This window comes from Canis aureus, chromosome 15 (assembly GCF_053574225.1).
Source record: "Canis aureus isolate CA01 chromosome 15, VMU_Caureus_v.1.0, whole genome shotgun sequence".
Lineage (NCBI taxonomy): Eukaryota > Metazoa > Chordata > Mammalia > Carnivora > Canidae > Canis > Canis aureus.
The window spans coordinates 34,344,448-34,366,345 of NC_135625.1; the positions used below are offsets into that span (position 1 = coordinate 34,344,448).

At 37.2% G+C, this 21,898-nt stretch overlaps 1 protein-coding gene, 1 long non-coding RNA gene and 1 pseudogene across 10 annotated transcripts in view; 2 read left to right on the top strand and 1 right to left on the bottom strand.

Moving 5' to 3' along the window:
• NRG1 (neuregulin 1) overlaps positions 1 to 21,898 on the top strand; it is a 1,069,619-nt gene that overhangs the window by 346,065 nt on the left and 701,656 nt on the right. The gene's annotated exons all lie outside the window — the stretch shown is intronic.
• Positions 5,834 to 7,638, top strand: LOC144285104 (RNA-binding protein EWS pseudogene; annotated as a pseudogene).
• LOC144283997 (uncharacterized) lies at positions 16,621 to 21,835 on the bottom strand. The gene is made up of 4 exons (XR_013352479.1): positions 21,595 to 21,835; positions 18,587 to 18,733; positions 17,533 to 17,581; positions 16,621 to 16,815 (listed from the first exon to the last, which is right to left on the bottom strand). It is a non-coding gene; the product is annotated as an uncharacterized LOC144283997 (long non-coding RNA).

The following is a 21,898-nucleotide window of genomic DNA, read 5'->3' on the forward strand; positions in this document are numbered from 1 at the left end:
TTGTTACTTTGCACTACTTTGAGGGCTCTTGACCTGCAGATCTGCTGTCCTGCCTGGACACTCTATGTAAGTGGTGGGTATAGTAGTTCTACCCATTGTTCTCCTCAAATGCAGGAACATAGATGTAGACCATTTGAAACCTTAGGGATCATACCAGGTTCTACCATCTTCTTGAGCCTTAATCTATTATTAAGGCTTGAAAACTGTTTAGGGAATCTTCAGACTAACCATTTACATATTTTTTCCTTATCTCTAATCTCCCTTGGCATTGTAAGCTTTTTTTTTTTTTTGGCAAACTTCAATTTTTATCTCCTTTAGGTCTGCTGGCCCACTCTCCTCCTCTATTGCTGACTTAGCTCTGTGCCTGTGGGGTTGTTAACAGATCCTCCACATTCTCAACATTTTCTCCTTGCATTTGCAACCTAGGTCTTCTTTAAGGACACTGGTTCCCTGCAGCCCAATTTCCTTTCCCCTAGCACATATACACATATGTAATTGGAGGAGGGGAGTGGCCTGTAAAGGGTGATTGGCCAGGCAGCTTTCTCCTTTCCCACTAGAATTTTCAGATATTTGCTAAACTATGTCCATGTTCTCCCCTAAATTGTTCTCTTTGGTGGATCTTGCCATTGAGCTACATGTAATTTATTCCTCCTCATAACTCACGTTTATGGCCCTGGAAATGTCCTTAATGGACAGCCATAAGTGAATTAGGCAATAGGTCCTTGGTCTTACTTGGAGATGCTTGCGTGTGGTTTCCTCATCTGCTTGCAGTGACCCATTAAACAACCTAACTTTACAGTTCCTTGATCTTGGCTTTTCCATGGACCTTTGTCTCCATATGCCCACAGGAATCTATTTTCTCAGCCGCATCTACTATGTATGCTCTCTCAACAAGAACCTCTCATATCCCATCTTTTCTCTTGAGCCTACCTGCTCTTGACCACTTTTGTACTCCCAGTTTTGAATCTTTTATTCTCTCCCTGTTTCCAAGCTACTTTAGGCTTCATTTTCAGGACCTCATAGTCAGTCACTTGAATTTCTCTTTCACCAGCTCCCTTGAACTTTCAACTCAATCTCTTTACAACCCCCCTACCCCAGTCCTGGGTCAGTTCTCTTATTGAACTTTGCTATTTCTAGACTCAGTCAGAACTGGTATAATAAAGGACAGCACTAGAATAAAATTATTTATTTTGATGGCATGCACTTTACATCCCATCCTGGTACTGTTTGACAGGTCCTAGAAATGCATGCAGACTATATAGCTCACACTCTGTCCCAGAGCCCAAACTACCAGCGCTGAAAATGACTGAGTCCCCTAACTGGGAAAGGGTGATAGATTAAGCTGTTTTAAAAATTTGTTTACATGTGCACATACATAAAGTATAATTTTATAGAGATGAGCAAATATATCTTATATACAAATTGGCAGGGAGAGATTTAGGAGAATTTCTAGTATTTTTTTTTCCTTTTAGTTTAGTTTACACTTTTCTCCTCCTAATGATCTCCTACATCGTTATCACCCTCACCTCATAAACATACACCAGGAAAAATTATGTCATACAGTAAAATTATGTCAACCTAGAATATATCTGCGTTTTTTCACCAAAACTCATATACTTGAGATACATACAAATTCATACTTATAATACACATATGTATGTGGTAAACACACTCATATACATAATACATGTATGTATATATACACACATGCATTCATAATACTTATATACATATATACTATAGATATGTAGGCTTTTTGGTTGTTGTTTTAAAAGGTGAGATCATAGCATATACATCTTCAGATCAGAAACTAGCTCCTTTACCTCCCAATCCCAGGGCTCTTTCAATCATACTATATTGAGTCCCATAAATTAGTATAAAAGACTAGTCTTATGATACTTACAACTTAATGTGAGAATATGCTATAACATATATAAATTTTCAGGCCTGAGATAGGGAGAAAATAGAGAAGACCAAGAATTCAGGAAAGTTCCTGTTAATGGTTCGGTGATGGTGTAGATAGACCAAACTGTTTTTATTGAGCCAAATTTACCAACCAGTGGAGACTCATTAAGACTCCCAGAATTTGAAGGGGCATCAATAAAAGAGAAATTTGTGTTGAACAGCTATGTGAAATATCATACGAGAGGAATTCACTACCCATCTTAATAGAGCTCTTTTTACGGAGAAAGCCATGGATAGACTGTGGTTGAAGATCCTCCCTGGGCTCTAAAGCACATCTGGAAAGGCTCAGCTTTCAAACTGGAGCTCCTTTTGCAATGCTGGAAATATTTGTCTTGAGTGTTAGAAAGCTATTTCCCAAGATAATAAAACTCGTGGCAAAATATGAGAACCTTCATGTTTATGGAAAAAAACCCCACACTTTCTTAATGGGGCCTATATGGATCTATTTGTCAAGAGTTATCCAAGTGTGCACTTGGTGAATGTCTACTGTCCCCAAAGTACCCTGAGTCCTGGTCCATTCAGTCATCACATAATTTAGGGGCATGCAAAAATTATGCCAGGTACTAGACTAAAGGGAGAGAGTATGGTTGCCCAGACCTCCCACACCCAAGTGGGAAATGTACTACTGAGTATCCTGTGTGCTTGTCATTTCAGATAATTCAATGTGGAGTTTTTGACCTTCACTGACAAAAAAAGTGAGGAATGAACAAATGTTCCTTCAAGCCAGCTAATTCTTTGGTTGTTATGAAGCTGATTGGATCTTTTATATGCATTCCAAAGGCTCAAAAGAGAGTCCTTGAAAGAGAAATCCTATAATTCTACCAGAAGAGGTTTGCTACAGACCCCTTGAGACACCCCCACAGCAGGAGCACTTCAACTCTATCGTTATGTGATGTGTTCTCACATTATAGGGCACCTGACAGTTGAATAGAAAATTGCTTTTGGTGCTGAGTTTTCTGAAATAGTTTAGGAACAGTACTAGCTTTTAGCCCTTCATTGTGTATATCATCTTTTCCTTTCAGTGCTCTGCATCTGTATACATATAATTATAATAGGATTTTTTTCCATACCTACCATGTATCAGATTCTCTACTGGGCACCACACAGGCATTTTTCTGATACAGTCACCTTGCCAGTCATATTATTATCCTCACTTCAGAAGGGAGGTTCAGAGATTTGAGGGAGTCCTCACAATGTCACAGAACTGCAAGAGGCAGAGGAATGATGCTCAGACCTCCATGTTTCCAAAGCCTGGCTTGAGACCCCCGGCTGTCCAACCCCTTCCGCCTCCCCGCCTACCCAGCTCTGGATCAAAAGAGAACCAGGAGGTGGAGACTAAGTTGAGACAGAAGTGTATTCTACCGGGTTAGTTTTTAAAGGAGGACTTCATTTCCTGAAGTTGAATATTAAGTGTTTACAGGATGTACTTGATATTAGTGCAAACATATTTCCCAGAGTTGGGATTGTCAATGATGGCTGTTTCCGCACAAGTGCTGTGAGGAACAGTGGGAAGGGAGAATAGGTTGACTTTTTAGGGAATGAGACAGTTTGAAAATGAAGAAGAAGACAGAAAGTGAAACTCTAATTCCCAATCCTGACAAAATATCTCTAGGGTACTTATGGCTCATCCAATGCTTGTTTCTCTGGGTAATCAGATAAGCTAGCTTTTAGTGAGTGTAAATTTCTCTGGATCTTTTTAGTTAACTATTTCTAAGTATAGGTGACTGCCCAGATAAAGTGGCCTAAAGTCACGCTAGATGAAAAAAGTATCCCGTGAGACTGGATGCCACCATATAAATATACTCACATTTAAATTTAACCCTTCCTAGCTCTTATATTTGTTTAATACTCATTTTGCACAATATCTCCCTTGCAATAGATTCCTGGATGATTGGTGCATTCATGTCAGTATTTATTCAAGAAAGGAGACCAACCTCAAAAAGAGTGACCTTTGAGAGCTTACCCATTGATTCCATGATAGAGCTGGGGATTAAATAGCTCTGAGGTGATGCACTGTATGTGATTTTTCTTATAACTTTTCATGTGTTACATCAGTACACTCATCAGCTGAGCATGTCTGCATTAGCTAAAGAAGGTATCCTGACCGATGTCTGCCCATTCTTTGGATAATTATCACTGTTTGGTAAAAGATTAGGAGTTTTGAACTCACCTCCCTGGTAATGAAATCAACTGTTGAGTTAATGTTAACATTGCACAGTTAATGCCTGAATAATTCCTCATCACCCCTCACTCTCTACCCTTAATCCAGCCTGGGTTTCCCTTCATCTTTGCAGGTTTCTGACCTACTTTGTATTTGCCAGATATCTGGAGGAACTAATTCCATATAGTAAACCCTGTTCTCTGACTAGAGTCCAATGATCAAGAGGTCCAAAGAACAAGGCATTCGATAGCATTATCCTCTCTTGGCATGCCATATGTGCATATTAGTGGGAGATGAAATTAGCTTACTATGTATTTTAGAAATAAATATCAAACTATTGGAAAATTCTCCAATGCATTTAGCAGCAAACCTTTTGTTTTCCAACTTTAATTTTACTATAAAGTTAAAAAAATATTAATCATGACTCCATCTCAACTGTTTTTACTTTGTGGGAAATATGAGATCAGTGGGTGAGAATCTGGCATGGGGGTGTGTATATTTGCTTGTGTGTGTTACTTATGGCTGTTAATTATCTAAGAAAGGCAAGTGCTCAAGTGAAGGGAAACAGACAACGGTTCACAGTGATTATGAAGCTGTGTTTGTATTGCTGCCAACTCTTGAGGAAAATTTCATATCTGTTTCTACAGAAAAAAATACTGGAAAATATCAGTGAAAATGTACAAATGAAATCCTGAAAGCCTTAAAGATTTATGTCTCTTGATAATTCAAAATAGAGACAAATATTATTATTTATGAAGATTAAATTCTTATGTTTCTATGCTACAATATTTAGTAGTAATAGTTATTCCCATACACTGTTTACATTAATCCTGACCATACTAATTCAGGGGATGAGCTGCTATTTATCTTTGTCTGTTTATGAAGCCAGTTTGTTAGGCAAATGATCAATGTAATTTGCTTACAGTCATTCAGAAAACCAGTAGTCCTCAAACATTTGAGAAGCATCTTTATACAAGTGTTATTTTACTTTTATATAGAATATTCTTCTTTACCTAGACATTACCATGTTAACTTCAAACCCAACAGGCCTATACTGAAATATTCAATTTTAGGATAAACCAGTGTCCCCTGCTGACTCCCTTGTTTTTGTTGAGATAACTATTCCTCCCATCTTGGAACCTCAAAGTCTTCCTTAATGACTCCTCTTCCTTAAAGATTCCTCTCGTATTATGCATATTGATTCTGTCAGAATATCCCAAAATTCTGTTTTCTTAGTATGTTTTGAAGCTATCTTTTTGGTTCATTTCCAGCATCTCCATCTCAGATCTCTACTAATCTACTGGACTTATTTTTCATCTCCCTGCCTACCATTTTTCTTCCTCCAGTCCATCCTATACATCAGTTTCTCCATCTTTTGGCATCTGTAAACCACTAGATATCTCAGGTAGAAACTTATGAGTTATATGTAAAATTTTAAAGTATTTTCATAATTTTAAAACAATAGTAAACGATTTTAAAATGGTAATAATAGCAATTATGAGTATTTATAATAATTATAACTGATAATAATGAAAAAAAACAAGTATATTGCAACTTTCCTCTTACATGAGGATGTAGATAACTAGCCCTAACAGAGTTTGAGCAGTAGATTCCGTATAGTCTATTTCTTCATTTATGCTTTATTTCTACTAAATTGGAAAGACCTAACTTAAAAGTCATTGTGAGAATAATAGAGAAGGAGAGAAAATGGCATCCATGGATTACAGTACCTACAGGCAAACTGCACCCTAGCAGGGCTACAGTGATTATACCACCCAGCCCACTCAAGAATATGCACAGACCATCCAGGCATATGGGTGGCAAAGTTATGGAACCTATGGACAGCCCACTGATGTAAGCAGACTGACAATACAACTTCTCATGGACAGCCTCCCACTGGTTATTACTACTCCAACTATCCTCCAGGCATAACGTTAGCCTGTCCAGGAGTATGGCACTGGTGCTTATGATACCACCATTGCTATGGTCACTACCATCCAGGCCTCCGGTACAGCTCAGTCTGCATATGGCACTCAGCCTGCTTACCCTGCTCTTGGGGAGCAGCGGGCAGGCACCACACCTGCAAGACCACAGGACGATAACAAACCTGCTGAAACTAGTCAACCTCAACCTAGCACAGGGGGTTACAACTAGTCCAGCCTAGGATGTGGACAGAGTAACTATAGTTATCCCCAGGTACCTGGGAGCTATCCTGTGCAGCCAGTCATGGCACCACCATTTTATCCTCCTACAAGCTAATCCTCTACACAACTGACTAGTTATGATCAGAAAAGTTACTCTCAGCAGAACACCTATGGGCAGTTAAGCGGCTATGGACAACAGAATAGTTATGGTCAACAAAGCAGCGAAGGGGAGCAGCCACCCACTAATTATCCACCACCCCACAAACTGAATCCTACAGCCAGGCTCCAAGTTAATATGACAAACAGAGTAGCAGCTGCAGGCAGCAGAGTTCATTTTGACAGGACTACCCCAGTGGCATGGATGTTTATAGGCAGAAGTCTGGAGGATTTTCTGGACCAGAAGAGAACCGGGGCATGAGTGGCCCTGACAACAATGGCACAGGAAGAGGGGGAATTTGTGGAGGCATAAGCAGAGGTGATGGGAAGGAGGACACAGTGGAACAGGTGCTGGAGAGCAAGATGGCCTCAATAAGCTTGGTGGACTCATGGATCTTGATCTAGACCCATCTGTAGATCCAGATAGAGATTCTTATAACAGTGCAATTTATGTGCAAGGCTTAAATGGCAGCATGACTCGAGATGATCTGGTGGACTTTAGGCAGGATGGAGTTGTTAAGGTGAACAAGAGAATCAGACAACTCATGATATGTATCTACTCGGACAAGGAAACAGGAAAGCCCAAAGGCTATGCTACAGTGTTCTACAAGACTCCGGAACTGCCACGGCTGTTCTGGACTGGTTTTATGGGAATGGTTTTCAAGGGAGAAAACTTCAGGTTTCTCTTGCTTGGGAGAAGCCTCTGATGAACAGCATGCAGGGTGGTATAACTCCCCATGAGGGTAGAGGAATGTTGCTACCCCTCCGTGGAAGTCCAGGGGCCCCAGGAGGTCTCAGGAGAGGCTATGGAGGTCACAGAGATGGTTACTTCCCCCAAGAGAGGCCCAGGATTCTTGAAGGAATCCATCTGGAGAAAGACATAACCAGCACCAGGTTGGAGACTGAGAGTGCCCCAATCCAGGGTGCGGAAACCAGAACTTCACCTGGAGAATAGAAGCAACCAGTGTAAGGCCTTAAAACCTGAAGGCTTACTTCTACCATGCTTTTTACCCTTGGGCAGTGACTGTGGCAGAAATGGCCCTGATGGCCTACAGGGAAGAAGAGGGGGGGCTCATAGACCACAATGGTCCTGGTGGAATGTTCAGAGGTGGTCATGGTGGAGACAGAGATGGTTTTCATAGTGGCTGGGTCATGTATCCAGTGGCTTTGGTGGATGAAGCTATATTTATATTGTTGGCCACAACATTATGATTATTCCTTGCCTGTGCCTTAGTATTTTTCACCATTTGTGAAGAAAGATTAAAACAAGTTAAACAGTATAAAAAAGAGTCATTGTGAAGAGCAGCAAATACTGGGTGGTCCTTCAGCTAGTTCTGGTTTTTCTGATCATACAAGGATTCAGAAATTATGGAGAATTTTCTACTGTAGACATCCAGCACCCTATCAGGAACTAATTAGGTTGAAGGCATGCCCTTCTCAAAAGTGGGTGAAATGTTAAGATAACTGACCAATGGATTTCTAATGATTTTTTGGTTGGATTTGTTATAATTATTTCTTCATATTCATTTTTGACATTCAAATGTGTCAAATATGGCCAATAGCACTGATTTCTTTCTTCAATAAGTATGAAGTATCTTTAAATAGTAAGAAAGAAATTCTTTTCAACTAATCCGTTTGTATCAAAAATTGGTCTTTTTAGGAACTTTTCCTCTCTCTTCCTAAATGTTAAAAACTATATGTTGTCTCTGAAGTAATAGATTCAGGATCCTCCAGATATTGAATGTTCCAATTAGATAAGTCATTGTAAATTAAAGAAATCTTTTTTTACTGGATTTTTTTTTCACTTAGTGTTCATTTCAGGATCTTTACTCTTGACAGCTAGAATTCCTGAGTATGAAGAAACAGAATCTTCTATTATCAACCCATTTTCTTACAAAGCATGCTGGAAATTCTTGGCTACGATCTGATCATATTTATAGCATTTCTTATTTCTTTCAAACTCCAGTCAAGTTCAGGAGACACACTTACATTGACAACTGTGAATAAAGCAGTGTTGGATTGCCCTGAGGTGTAGTTTCTGTCATTCGTGTCTTTGTTGTACATATTGATGGTACTGAGTCAATAACAATCCTAATGCACTATTTATCTACACCAAGGCTTACAAAATTATTAACAAACAAGAAATCTCTTCCCTTCTGGCATTAGTGTTAGTGATAAATAATTGTCAATCATGTCTCCTTTTACACATGTGATCTACTTTATACTGTGAACATCTCTGATTTCGTACACCTCTGAAGAAAAATATCTGCTAATAAAAACGTAACAAATAGTAAATGTTCTTTTGCATTGTATTCCACTGACCTATTCATATTCTAACAGTTTCATAAATGATTTTGCAAATGGTTTATTCTGCCTTTCTCCATAATGTTACTAATTTTCACTGGATTTATTTGCAACTTTGAATGGTACCTTTTTAGTTTGCGTTTCTTCTCTGCTTTTAGTGGAGAAATAGCAATATTTTACTAAAAGCTTTTGTTTTTCATTTGTTTTGGAAAAACTTGATAGATATACTTGAACTCTGCCTTGAAAATTAGAAGAAAGCTTCAGTGACTTCATACTGTTATTTGACAACATTTTGTAACAGACAACACATCAAGAACCAGGGATGATGGAAGGCTGGTCCACAAAGTCCAATCTTGAGATTTTCATCATTCTACTTCCTGTTTGCAATTTTCCTTTTGTGCTGCTTATGAAGATGACGTATTAGTAGGGAACTTTGTTCTGCACACAGATTCACTATGTTCTCTCTCTGTAAACCTCTTCACCATTTACTTTGACAAGTTTATGTCATAGTATGTCATTTATAATACTGTTTTTGTATTTTACTACTTTTATATGTCCAGTGGATTAATTTTAAACCATTAGTTCATTTTACATATTGGCACTATTAAACACAATAAAGCAGTTATAAGAAAAAATACAGTCATCAAATATAGACGCTACTAAGCAAATTTTGTGAAAATGAGTCAGCTGAAATGAATAGCTCTTGTTTGCCAGATGTTACCTAAGACAATCAATCTAAATATTCCATGTATGTGAGATATTTTAAATATAAGCGCTATAAAGAATCGTGATCTATTTTTATGCGAATTATAACTCACATAACTCTGTGTTAGACTATTGGCAACAACTAGTTTTTCACAAGTCTCATATTGAAAAATGGTGCTTTGTCCCTTGACTTAATGTTATTTTATCAAGTTACCATCTTTAAAACCCCCCAAATAATAATAATAATAAAAACCTTTCAGTGGCTCTAATAGCTTCTGTGATAAAAGTGGAACTCCTTAGCCTGACATTCTCAAGATCCCCTCAAAGGGGCTCCATCTTATCTACTCAGATTTCTGTTTTATCCCTGCAGATTCACCCACATCTCATACCCAGGATGTCTGCTGGAAGATGGTTAATGTTTTGATTGTTTAAGGCAGTTGTTCATAATCTCTCTGTTCTTTCCTCATCCTATATGCCAGAACTTGTTTGCACAAATGGACCAGAAATCTTGGCTTTATTCTCCTCCTGGCAGCTCAGGTTCTTGTGTGTGAATGGAAGGGGATATGGGGGCTGGGAGATTGGAAGCACATTTAAAATGCATTTTCAAACCATGTCTCCATTATTTGTTCGTGAACCATTCTTTCTAACCGGTTTTCACTCATTGCTTCCCCAAGTATGTCATTTGCTTTCTTGTTTCAACTTAATATTTACATCATTCTAATCATCTGAAAAACTTTCTCTGCCTTGTCTACCTTGCAAATTTTTCAGCTCCTAATGCTTTTCCCACCTCCTTAATAAAATCTTATTTACCTAGCTTGTCTGACCGCCTTTTCCTCTCTATAATTTCTCTTGAAATTACTTTCATCACAATTCTTTAGTTAGTAGGTTGCTTTGAGTCAGTGGGTTGCTCTGAAATATATACTTAAATTGTATATATGCCTTCAATTTCAATGACTGTCCATTGGCCCAAAATAGATTATAAGTACCGTGAGGGAAAACATTGACTTATATACCTATGCATCTGATCCAGGGCTTTGGCACACTGCGTGATTGACAAATGTTGTGTTTGAGTAAACCTGTTTCCCATGATTTTGCCACACATATAAACTAAATACAAGAATTTAAGAAAAACATACCTCTAAATAAAACATTCTATCTAGAAATTTTCATTCATTCTTTAGAGCTTCCTCATCATCTGATTTGTATCAGTGGCATTTTTACTTATTTATTTAACAAATGCTAATATAGTATACACTGTGTTGCTCTTCTATGCACTTTATACAAATGTTATCTCATTTAATTTTTAAGATAGCCCCATGCAGTAGGTACTATTATCCCTATTGTACTTAGGAGGAAACTGATTTACTGAGAAGTAACTTCGCTAAGGTCACATCATTAGTCAATAATAGAGTCAAGATTCAAACCTACATTTTTAATCACTGTGCTCTAGGAATTTAAGCAATACCTTTCTCTAAAAAATAGGTTTCTCTCTTTGTTTGTAGGCTGGATGTTAAATCACTTAAAAATAACTACATTTTAGTGAAATTAGGACACATTTTATGTTGGCATTGCATCAGAGATTAGTGGACATAAAAAGGCAGAAATTCAAAGCCTAAGAAGTTGTCTAATCCAAGTCCTATGAGACTTTCTGATGACCTTTCTGCCATGGGTCATTATCTTGATAATATACTATAGTTACCCAGTGTCTAATTTTGTTAGTTTGTTGTGAGAGAGAGAGAATGAGAATGAGCAAGTGTGAGCCAGGGAAGGGGCAGAGGAGAGAGAGTATCCTAAGCAGGGGCTCAATCTCATGACCGTGAGATCATGATCTAAGCTGAAATCAAGGGTCAGGTGCTTAACTGGTTGAGCTTCCAAGGCACACCTCCCCCTAATGTCCTGTTTTAAAGTGTAATATCTTTTGAAGTAATCAAAAGGGGGTACATATCACAGACAATGACCTCGTAGAGTAGAAGGTACCCCTAGCTGCTGTTCTACAGGAGCAAGCCATTTCTACTCAGCTATATTCCTTAGGACCAGCTTTTCTCATTGGACACATATTATTTGGTGCCTTTCAATCTGTGCATAAATTGGACTGAATAATGAATGAAGTAGTTCTGCCTCTTACTAAATTAAACACTGGAAATTGTTTACAAGTTCTGTTGGCTCAGTCACAACAAGTTCTGTTGGCTCTTTTCCTCTCACTGAAGAATTTTTCTGGGATTCTCTTTTAGTTTCTGGTGGGAGGTACACCATAACTCATTGCCCTTTGGGTTCACGCTACCATTCCCATTGCCTCAAAATCTATTTTCCTCTACTTTCTTTTCTTTTTGAAATCTAGAGTTCTTTGAACTTTTAAACTTAGGCTTTTTTCTTTTTAAAAAATATAGTTCCCTTTATGAACATGGCTCTTAATTGCTAAGACTTCCGTTTTAAAAAAGATTTATTCACTTAGAGAGGGAGCATGAGTGGAAGGGGCAGAGGGAGAGGGGGAGAATCTCAAGCAAACTCTGATGAGTGTAGAGCCTATCACAGGGTTCGGTCTCATGACCCTGATATCACAAACCTGAGCTCACAACCTGAGCCAAAACTAAAAGTCAACATTTAACTAACTGCACCACCTAGGTCCACTATTGCTAAGACTTCCTAATAACTAAAGGAAAATTGCAATTTGGTTTAGAAAATACATTCTTCCAGGAACATTTACTGGCTATGTTTACACAACTGAAGTGTAGAATTGAGTATTATTTGCAGTGAGAATATGGTAAAAATCAAATGTGATTTATTTTATTACCAATAATGTCCCTAGGTTTTTCTAAAACTATCATAAAAGTTTAGGTCTAGATTAAATATATTTACTACCAATCAATCTTCTTTGGGAGTTGGAAGCCAAGGAGGCTTCATGTTTTCTCTATGATGTTTTATAAATTTGGGATAATTATTAATAGTAATATATTGATATTGACTTCCTGTTTGCTTTAAAATATATTTCACAGTGATTTACTTTGTTCTAGATGGAAGAAAAAGAACTGGTGGATGGTCCTCTACAAAGAGTTAAGGTATTAAAATTTCCTTGTAATGAAGTGTGAGACCATGTTCTCTGTAAGTAGCAATCTAAGAATGGCTGGAAAGGGATTATTAAATAGGCATAGGTATAAGAAAACATTTTTTATGCTTACTAACGGCCCAAAAGAGCAGTATAGTAATAGGTAGAGAAATTGAAACTCTTGAATAATGGTTCTCGTGTTTTGGAACTGAGGTACTAACCTAGAAGACATTTATGTCTTGAGATCTGTGGAGTGAACTATATTTTTCCAGCTTGTGTGGAGAAGGGGGGGGGACCATAAAATGATTATCAAGTGACTAAATCTCAGAGAGATTTGAAAATTTTGTGATTTGAACCTTGATTTGCTAATGGTGAAATCTTCTCTTTTAGGATGCCTAAATCTATAGTTACAATTTGTGTCTGTTTAAGCAGAAATTCTCTTAGAGCCAGGATATTATACTAGGGCCATTTTCTTTGTTGAGTGACTAATGTAGCAATATACATAAGGATAAAAATCATTCATTGGATTCTCTGTTTCATGTCCCCACCCTGGGCAAATCCCATGTACTCTTAGATTGACTCTAAGATGTTCCCTGTGGCTCAACTCGGTGGTTCATATTTTCATGTTCAAAGTCTCCTGTAATATTTGATGGATAGAAATGATCACCCCCTAGTTCTGTTTTAAAATTCTATCTTAAAACCCTTCCTTTTGAGGACACTACATAATATTGCTCCTTTTCTATTTCTCTGACCATTCCTTCATGAATTTTTTATTGATCATCTTTATTATGATTCTAACTATGAACAATTGACCCTTAGCCTTCTTCTCTCTTTATATACTAGTTCTCAATCTGGACATTGGGTAAGATGGGGTTGAGTGTGCAGAGGGGAGCATAAAATGTGCTGAATATTTTTTTCAGACCAGCACACGTGTCCAAATACCTCTCGCCCATATCAGTTGAGTAATGGAGAGAGGAGTAAGGACTGGTATATTTTCATATTCCCTCACAGTTATGCTGGCTGCATTGAGGGGACACTGTGGTAAAATTCTTAGGGATCTTATTCCTTTCCAGGTCTTCAGCTCTTGCTCTAGTGTAATGACCTCTCTGTACCACATTTTCAAAATGTGTGCTAAAATTTCCCACATAGTCATTTCACTTACCTCATAAAACTACTTCCTTTTTCTATTTTTCTCTCTTTGTTAGTTAACAGGACTTATCAGCATTCTCCTCGGTATATGGGCTTAGAGTTAGAGTCAGCTCCAACTCTAGAGTGATAGGTCATTGCTGTCATGAAACTTATAGTCCTATGAGGAATTCAGATATTAATCAAATAATCTCCTAATTAATTAAATGTAATTTCAAATAAGAGCTTACAAAAAAAAAAAAGAGTATGGCACTATTGAAGTCTAGACAAAGGAACATTATCCAGTTAGCAAATGTGTATGTGCAAGGCAAGGGGTCGATGTTTAAATAATGTATGGGAGTCATTTAATCAAAGTGATAGAGTTGATGGGTGAGGAATGGTCTTTCAGGAGAATGGAACAGCATGTGTAAATATGCCCCACATTGTGTTGAGGCATAGAGGTTTTGAGAAAAGAAAACTGTAGTCACAGCTTAAGGAGACAGTAGGAGAAGGAAATTCAATGAAATGGTGTCATAAGAGCTGGCAGGGTCCTTTAGGAACTTGTAGGCTCTGATTGGGATTCTTTCTATATATTCAGACCTTTGGAAACGCTTGAAGAGTTTTGAGCAAGTTAGAAACATGATCAGATTTTAGAAGATCATTCTGGATAAAAGACACAGCACAAAGAATATAGTAAATTGTATTATAATAGCATTATATGGTGACAAGATAATAGTTGCATTTGTGGTGAGTACAGTATAACATATAGAGTTGTCAAGTCACTATGTTGTACACCTGAAACTAATGCAACATTGTGTGTCAACTATATTTCCATTAAAGAAAAAGGAAAATATCTTTCTAGGTAAAATGTAGGGTACAGTGAGAAGGGTTAGTCATGGGGAGACCATCTGAAGGATGTTGCAAGAAGTTATGACACTTTATAATAGGTGAAACAGAGATGGAGATTGAAGAACATGGACTAGAATCAATAGCAGAGATGTGGAGAGGACCTCAATCATGACTACAGAGCAAGATAGGCTGGAAGCATGTTTCCATGCATCTAGAGAATTGGGAAGACTTGGGATTTCAAAGCAAAGTTTGTTTCTTGGTAGCGATGGTGCTGGAGAGACAAGTAGAGACCAAATTATGAAAATCCTTCTGGGTGATTCTGAGGGCAAAGAAGAATGTCTGAAGGATTTTGAATAGGGGATCACAATCAGAAGGGGGGGCTAGAGAAGTCTTTCTGGTAGTATGGAGGATGGCTTTTGTAGAGGGTGGTATGAGACAGGAAAACATAATGGGACATAAACTAACACGTGTGACCAGAGAGAGGAGGGATTACATCCAATAAACATGAAAGAAATAGAATCACCAGTATTTGGTCCTTGATTGTGTGTAGGGAGTGAGAAAAAAGGGTGCCCAGGATGAATCTCTGGTTTCATGGGCAGGCAGACAACAGTGTCACTCACTTTAATGGACACTACATTAGGAGGAGATTGAGAAGAAGGTGCTGAGTTTAGATTTATTTAAGTCTAAACAAATTTAAATCTTTAAATCTTTATTTTTTCTCTATTTCTCCACTTGACATCCATGGTCTATTGTTCTTATTAGTTGGTTGGTTTTATTATGAATAAAAGTACCCACCTGTTCGTCTCTTGCTCCATGCCTCTTATGAAATTAATTGAGAAACTGTTATTTTTCATGTAAGACTTTTAATTATTTTTCATTTAGCTCCCAGAGGCCATTGGGCATGGATGCCTAGTAAGTAATTGTTAATAACAAACATGATTATTTTGGGCATGGTGATAATGGAAATTTATTCCTGCCAAAAAATCAGTGCCAATTTCAACCTGGCAGGAGTTTTCAAATACTGAGGAGGGGAGTCTTTTGCCTCTGTTTGGAGAGGACTATGCCTTTCTCTTCCTTTTAGTCACTCACTCAAGGTTGACACATGGTATTTTTAATCAATTTATGTAAATAATATCATACAATTTTCAGCCTAAAATGGACATTAGAAGTTACTTAGTATCCCGGACAGAATCTTCAGAATATTTCTCTTTCAGTGACATTATCATATATATTATGTCTCTGAAATCTTTTCAAAACATTTGAGTTAGTCGTTGAAACACCACTAGAGATCTGTAGTCACATTTCCTGCATATTCACTGTTCAGTCATCAGTGAAACATTTTTAAAGTGTTTAATTGCAGACTTCTGCTGCAAAGTACTTAACTAGTAGCATGGTAAAAATAGAGTCCTGGTCTTAAGCTGGTAAAAATAGAGTTTTGGAGCTAAATTCCTTGTCTCAACCCAGATCTATTAATTTGTAGAATCTGTGTTATCAACCAGTCATTTTAACCATCGTGGGTCTTTATTTCATCTTCTGGGTCAGGTTCTGTTGATATTTAATTATGTATTAGCCATCAGAATAAATTCTACTGACATGAACCATTAATTAATGTATACAATACATTTATGGAGCACCTTCTAAATGCTGAGTTCTGACCAGGCTGATAAATTTAATACATATTTCTTTTCCAAAGAGAGCTCTTAAACTGAAGAGGGAAATAGACAAGTGAACAGGAATTGATAAAACAGTGTGAGACAAACTATGTTAAGTAGCCACACAAAGTTCTAAGGGAGACCATACAACGTAGGTGATCTCATCTTGAGAATTAAAGATTGAAGTGAAATAGTTCATGCAAAGAAAAAAAGAAAGAGTTTTCATAGGAGATCAAAGTAGAGAAAGAGGAAGACAAGATAAAGCAATTGTAAGTTTCTTGATTTAGGTACTGAGTAGAATGAAAGACTAGAATAGTGGGCAAAGGCCATATTATAAAGGGTATTATATTTAAAATTATGGAGCCTCTGACAGATAGCTTTAAACCCCTATGTCTAAAATCTTAGAAATAACCAAAGAGGCATAGGGAATATACTCTTCAATCTCAAAACAATATGCTTTTATTCCTGAACAGAAAAACCTTTACTTGGAAAACATATGATGAAAGAATAGGAAATTCTGAAAAATACAAGTTCTTTTTGAATTATGAGCAATATAAAAATCATAAAATTGAGGCACCTGGGGGGCATAGTTGGTTAAGTGTCTGTTTTCTGTTCCGGTTGTGATCTCTGGGTCCTGAGATTCAGCCCCACATCCAGCTCTGCGCCCAGCAGGGAGTCTGGTTGAGATTCTTTCTCCTCCAAAGAAAAAATCTTAAAAAAAAAAAAAAAACCTGTAAAAACATTGTCATGATAAAAAAAAACTTTGAAAAATGGTGGGGAGCACTCTGAGTGTCTTTTTCTTTGAGTTCCTTGTCATAGAAAATAATTCCAGTTATACCTCAATCTCCATTCTCATGATTATATTTTCCTTCCTCAAGACCTACTTGATAAAATACTCTGGGAGTTCTGAAATGCAAGAAAATGTCCTTTAAAACTAGACAGCTGGTGACACTAAGAAATTTGGAACTCATCCTAAAAGCTGAGGTATATAGTAAAGTGGTTATCGGCCCCATTTCCAGTATTCCTGTGTTCAGACATCTAAGAGATTGTTTGTGTTAGGCCCCTGGGTTGGAATCTGAGTGACATCTATATCCTGAAATCCAAACACTTGCTTGGAACTGGGAACTTTTGCTTCTCTAACTCTTTCAGCCAAGTACATAAGGAGAAAAGAGACAAACCACGTTGGGTAAGTCTGTTCCCAGCAGTTCTGCTCACTGGCCTTTGAGTACTAGGCACATTGCCTCCGTGTACCTTTGGTCAAAAGGCATGAAAGGGATTTTTTGACATCTTGCATTGTAAGCACATAATGTATTCATTTGAAAATTTTTGAATTTTTGCTGCTCATATTAACTGCTAAGCAGTGAAATTAGCTGTTAAAAAGCATATGCACTGGGGGTCATTTTGGGAAAGAAAAGAATCATTTCTTACCTTGTTCTCTAAAACTGTACATTCCTTGGAGGTTTGCCCATCCCAGATTCTACAATAAGATGAAATAAATCACTTTTTTTAAAACTAAGATATGATCTTGAGTGCTTTAAAGTGTGAAATGATTATTAATATTCAGGTGTCAGAGAATGTTTATAAAGGAGAGTTTTCAGGTTCGTGATCATTCTTTAGACAAGAAAAAATGTAAATAATTACTTGAAGGGGATGATTAGAAGAGGAAAAGAAAAGGAGAGAAATGGGAGAGATTGATGGGTGGGGAAGGTTGATTCCAGACCAAGCACTCAGGGATCTCAGTTCTATTTTGGGTTTTCTTTTATACATCTTGCACTTTGCCCTAAGGTAAAGAGTTACAGAATTTCAGGCTAGCTTTTCTAACCATAATGAGCAAGCATTTATAGAAAGAGTGAAAAGTTTTCTCAGCTGAGTACACCTGGTACATCTAAATATTAATGCAAAACTCTAGGGAATGCATTTCATGGCCGCTATAAGAAAGGTGTAATTTAATATAAGTTGTGGTTATTTATTACTAAGAGGTACAGAAATAGATAAATAGAGATTACTTTTTCTGTATCTTCTTTCAGTCTCAAATGGCTTTAAATTTTTTTTTTACATACTTAGAGTAGAATTTATAAAGACATTTGGGAGTATCTCCTACCTCAAAGGAAAACTATAATGATATTTAATAGTTTCAAATATTTCATAATATCTAGTCAGTTCTGGGTACATTTATACTGCATGAAAAAAATCCAGTTCATTGGTTGTCTTAGAAAACTTGCTTTCTTCAGAGACTAGACTTTCAAATATATTTTAATGATTGCAATATTCCTGTTGTTCATTGTTGGGGTTGTACTTATATTACATTTCTCTGCAGAGTTATTGATGATGTATCTATCCTCATTCTGCATTATGGCACTTGGCAAAACACTGCTTCCTAATTTGAACTTTTCTGTGTAACCTTCAGGGGAAATGGATCCATAACACCATTGCATCAACTTTTTTAGTAAATTATATTATTATATATCCATTTATAACTTACTCTTTAAGTGATCCCAGTCATAGTTGATGGCTTGGTTTCATTTCTATAGCAGTTATTGCCCTTGCTCATCTCACAGGACAGCAGTATCATTTAGGACGATGGCTTCTGGGAAGTTCATTTCACCCCTTCTGAGTGGGTTCCATGTAACTAGGAAGGAATTTTATTTTAGTAGATTTCTCATATGAGGACATGAGGGATATTACTGCCTACAGTCCCTCAGTAAGAGATCATCAGCTTGTAAGCAGTGCTAGGGGAGAGGAACTGGAAAAAGTTCTGATGCATACTGACTATCACTTTCATCATGCTCCCTATGAGGTACTCCGACACATGGCCTCCTGTAAATTTTGAAATGACTCTGAAATCTGGCTACTAATTAGAGGCCTGAGATTTAAAAATTTTTTTATTTAAATTCTAGTTAGTTAACATAAAGTGCAATATTGGCTTCAGGAATAGAATTCAGTGATTCGACACTCACGTGCAACACCCAGAGCTCATCACAAGTATAGAGGCCTCAGATTTCACATAACTAGCCCAGGACACATTGTACCATTGATAAATTATTAAATTGGCATTTGACACAAATATGACTAACCCCTTGAACTTCACTTGTTTTCCCCAAAGTGCAAATGAGGGAGCATAGACTATTTCTTAGTTACAGAGATCCAAGTATCAACTGTTCTCAGTTTTCTTACCAAATAGATTAAAGTCTAAACAACAGCAAGGGAATAAATATGTGATTTTTGTACAAACTATTTGGCTATTTTTTAAATATTTTATTTATTTATTCATGAGAGACACAGAGAGAGAGGCAGAGACATAGGCAGAGGGAGAAGCAGGCTCTCTGTGGGGAGCCTGATGTGGGACTCAATCCCAGGACCCTGAGATCATGACCTGAGCCAAAGGCAGATGTTCGACCATGGAGCTATCCAGGTTCCCCATAAACTTTTTGGCTGTTGATACCACTTTACATACATACCACAGGCAGTGGCTGAAGTAAGGCACACACAGAGATCAGACTTTGATGTTAATTCCACTGTGGGCTGTAAGTATAATCTCCGCTTCCTGTGTGCCTCTGTTATTCTAGGTCTAACTCTGAGGGAGCCATGATACTCATTTCAGTATGAGGTATTCTCTAAATTAGAAGAACCGTACATAAGTTGGTTTATTTTTAAGTTCAAAAGGCAAAAGTCATAAATGGAACAATTCTATATAGTACTGTACTCTGATTTTTTACTCTAAGAATTGCCAAATGCTGTGAAATAGGTCAGGCAATTAAAGTATCTTTGTATAAAATTATGATATAATTTTCTTATAAGATAGGTGTTAAATTATTCCCTATTATCAGCATTTTAAACAATTTCTTCTATATCCTACTTGGATAAGTAATAGTAATACCAAAAAATCATGGAAAGGTAGAGCTGTACTCCTAGGTCTTCACACTGAAGAATAAAAAATTCAGGTATCAAAAGATAAAGTAATTTATTCAAGGTCATTCTGCAATATAGCAAAAAAAAAAACAAACCCATATTCAGAGCTAAGACAAAAAATTCAGATCTTTGACTTGAAGCTCAGTACATACTGTGCTGCCTTATAGTACAGTAACTATAAAACCTTGTATTGCCATTTTGAAATTGCTCATGTCCTTTTATCCAGATGTTTCTGCTTTACCTTTCTCTATAACAGGAATGTAAAAATGTTACTTTCATTTCTAGGAACAGGTGACCTTATCTACTATATCTAGTTCAATGCTTTGCAGAGAGGGTGTGCCACAGACATTTGGGTTAATGATTGTAATTGGAAACTGGTTGATACTTTTTCCAGAATTTGACCATACTTGAACAGGGATGAGGTCTATAAGGGCTGATGTATTTGAACAGGTCACATGTAGTATCTTGTTCTCTGATGTCTTCTTTTAATGTAAAGTGCTTGACTCACAATTTCCACCGAAGGCTCTGCTCATATGGTTGTCCCTATTAGTGAGTAAACCAAGGTCACTGACCCAAGAACCAATTGCAGCCTATTTGTAGATTGGCCAAAACTCTAAAAAGTAACGTACCATGAAAATTTTTATCTAAAAAAGAATGATGAACAATTAGCTAGGGCAAATTATCTCTCACTCTGGTGCTATAAAGACACAGAAAGCAAATAAGAAATCTGAAACCCAAGGTAGCAGAGGCCATGAGAAGTCACACACAAGTCAGAATAATGAGGAAACAGAGAACATAACATATACATAGTAAAGGGGATGGTATCAACTGGATACAGCTTCTTGGTGAGACTGGAGACCCACTAAAATGTTGCAGATAATAAAAGTGGAAAAATACATTTATGATTCTGAGAATATGTTAAGGTATCTTGTATGCTTGAGTGCCTTAGATCCTTTGTCCTTCTGGTTCCACTTCTTAAGAAATGAAGTTCCTGAGTTTCAGTGAGATTCCTAATCTTTACTGTCACATTGCCTTTAGAGTTACTTGCCTATTTCCTTTTTTGAAGATGTATACATGAATTTCTGTTGCTTACTAAGTAATATAACTGGACTTCTGGATCAACCCTAGAAGGCTTGTTACAGGGATATCACATTCAATGCTGTTGTTTTCTGTATGTCAGTCATATTTACCATGATCCCGAGTTGCACACCCTTTCTTTAGGCTCAGCCCAATTTCCATTATCTTTAATACAGTATAAGGCAACTATGATAGAGATGTTCTCTAGAGTAATCTCCAGGTATCTTTCCAAAGCTGTTATGCCTCAAGCACTTCCTTTAAGCTTTAAGCATCTGCCTTGGACATGGTCCTTTTGGGCCACTCTCAACAAAATATATGGAAGGAGATCTGGAACTTGGTATTTTTTTTTTTTTTGGACTTGGTATTTTTAAATGGAAAAAAAAAGAAGAATTTGCTTCTGCGCTAAGCAGCAATCATAGTCTAATATAAGTATGCCACTGAAAGCCCCTATGCCCTGCTCTTCCTTCATGGACCCTTGTGGCTTCTTTCTTTTTGATATGTTACCTTTGGCAATCTTAGTATTCAGGACATGCCAGTGAAGTTGGCTGAGTCTGAACCATTGTGGAAGTTTGGCTTTTGCCTAGAATTCTTCTTGCCTGTTGATATATGTACTGGCCATCTGGACTTTATGCTTATGTGAATTCTGTTATCTCAGAGGTATTATGTCTAGTAAGCAACTTCTCATAAATTTTATCTGTACAGTTATTCTATGGATGCATTACAAATATAGTCAGATTAGTGCTGTTTCAGGTTTTGATTTGTTATCTATTCTAATGTTGCCTAGCAACTAGGGAATGCCCCAATTTGT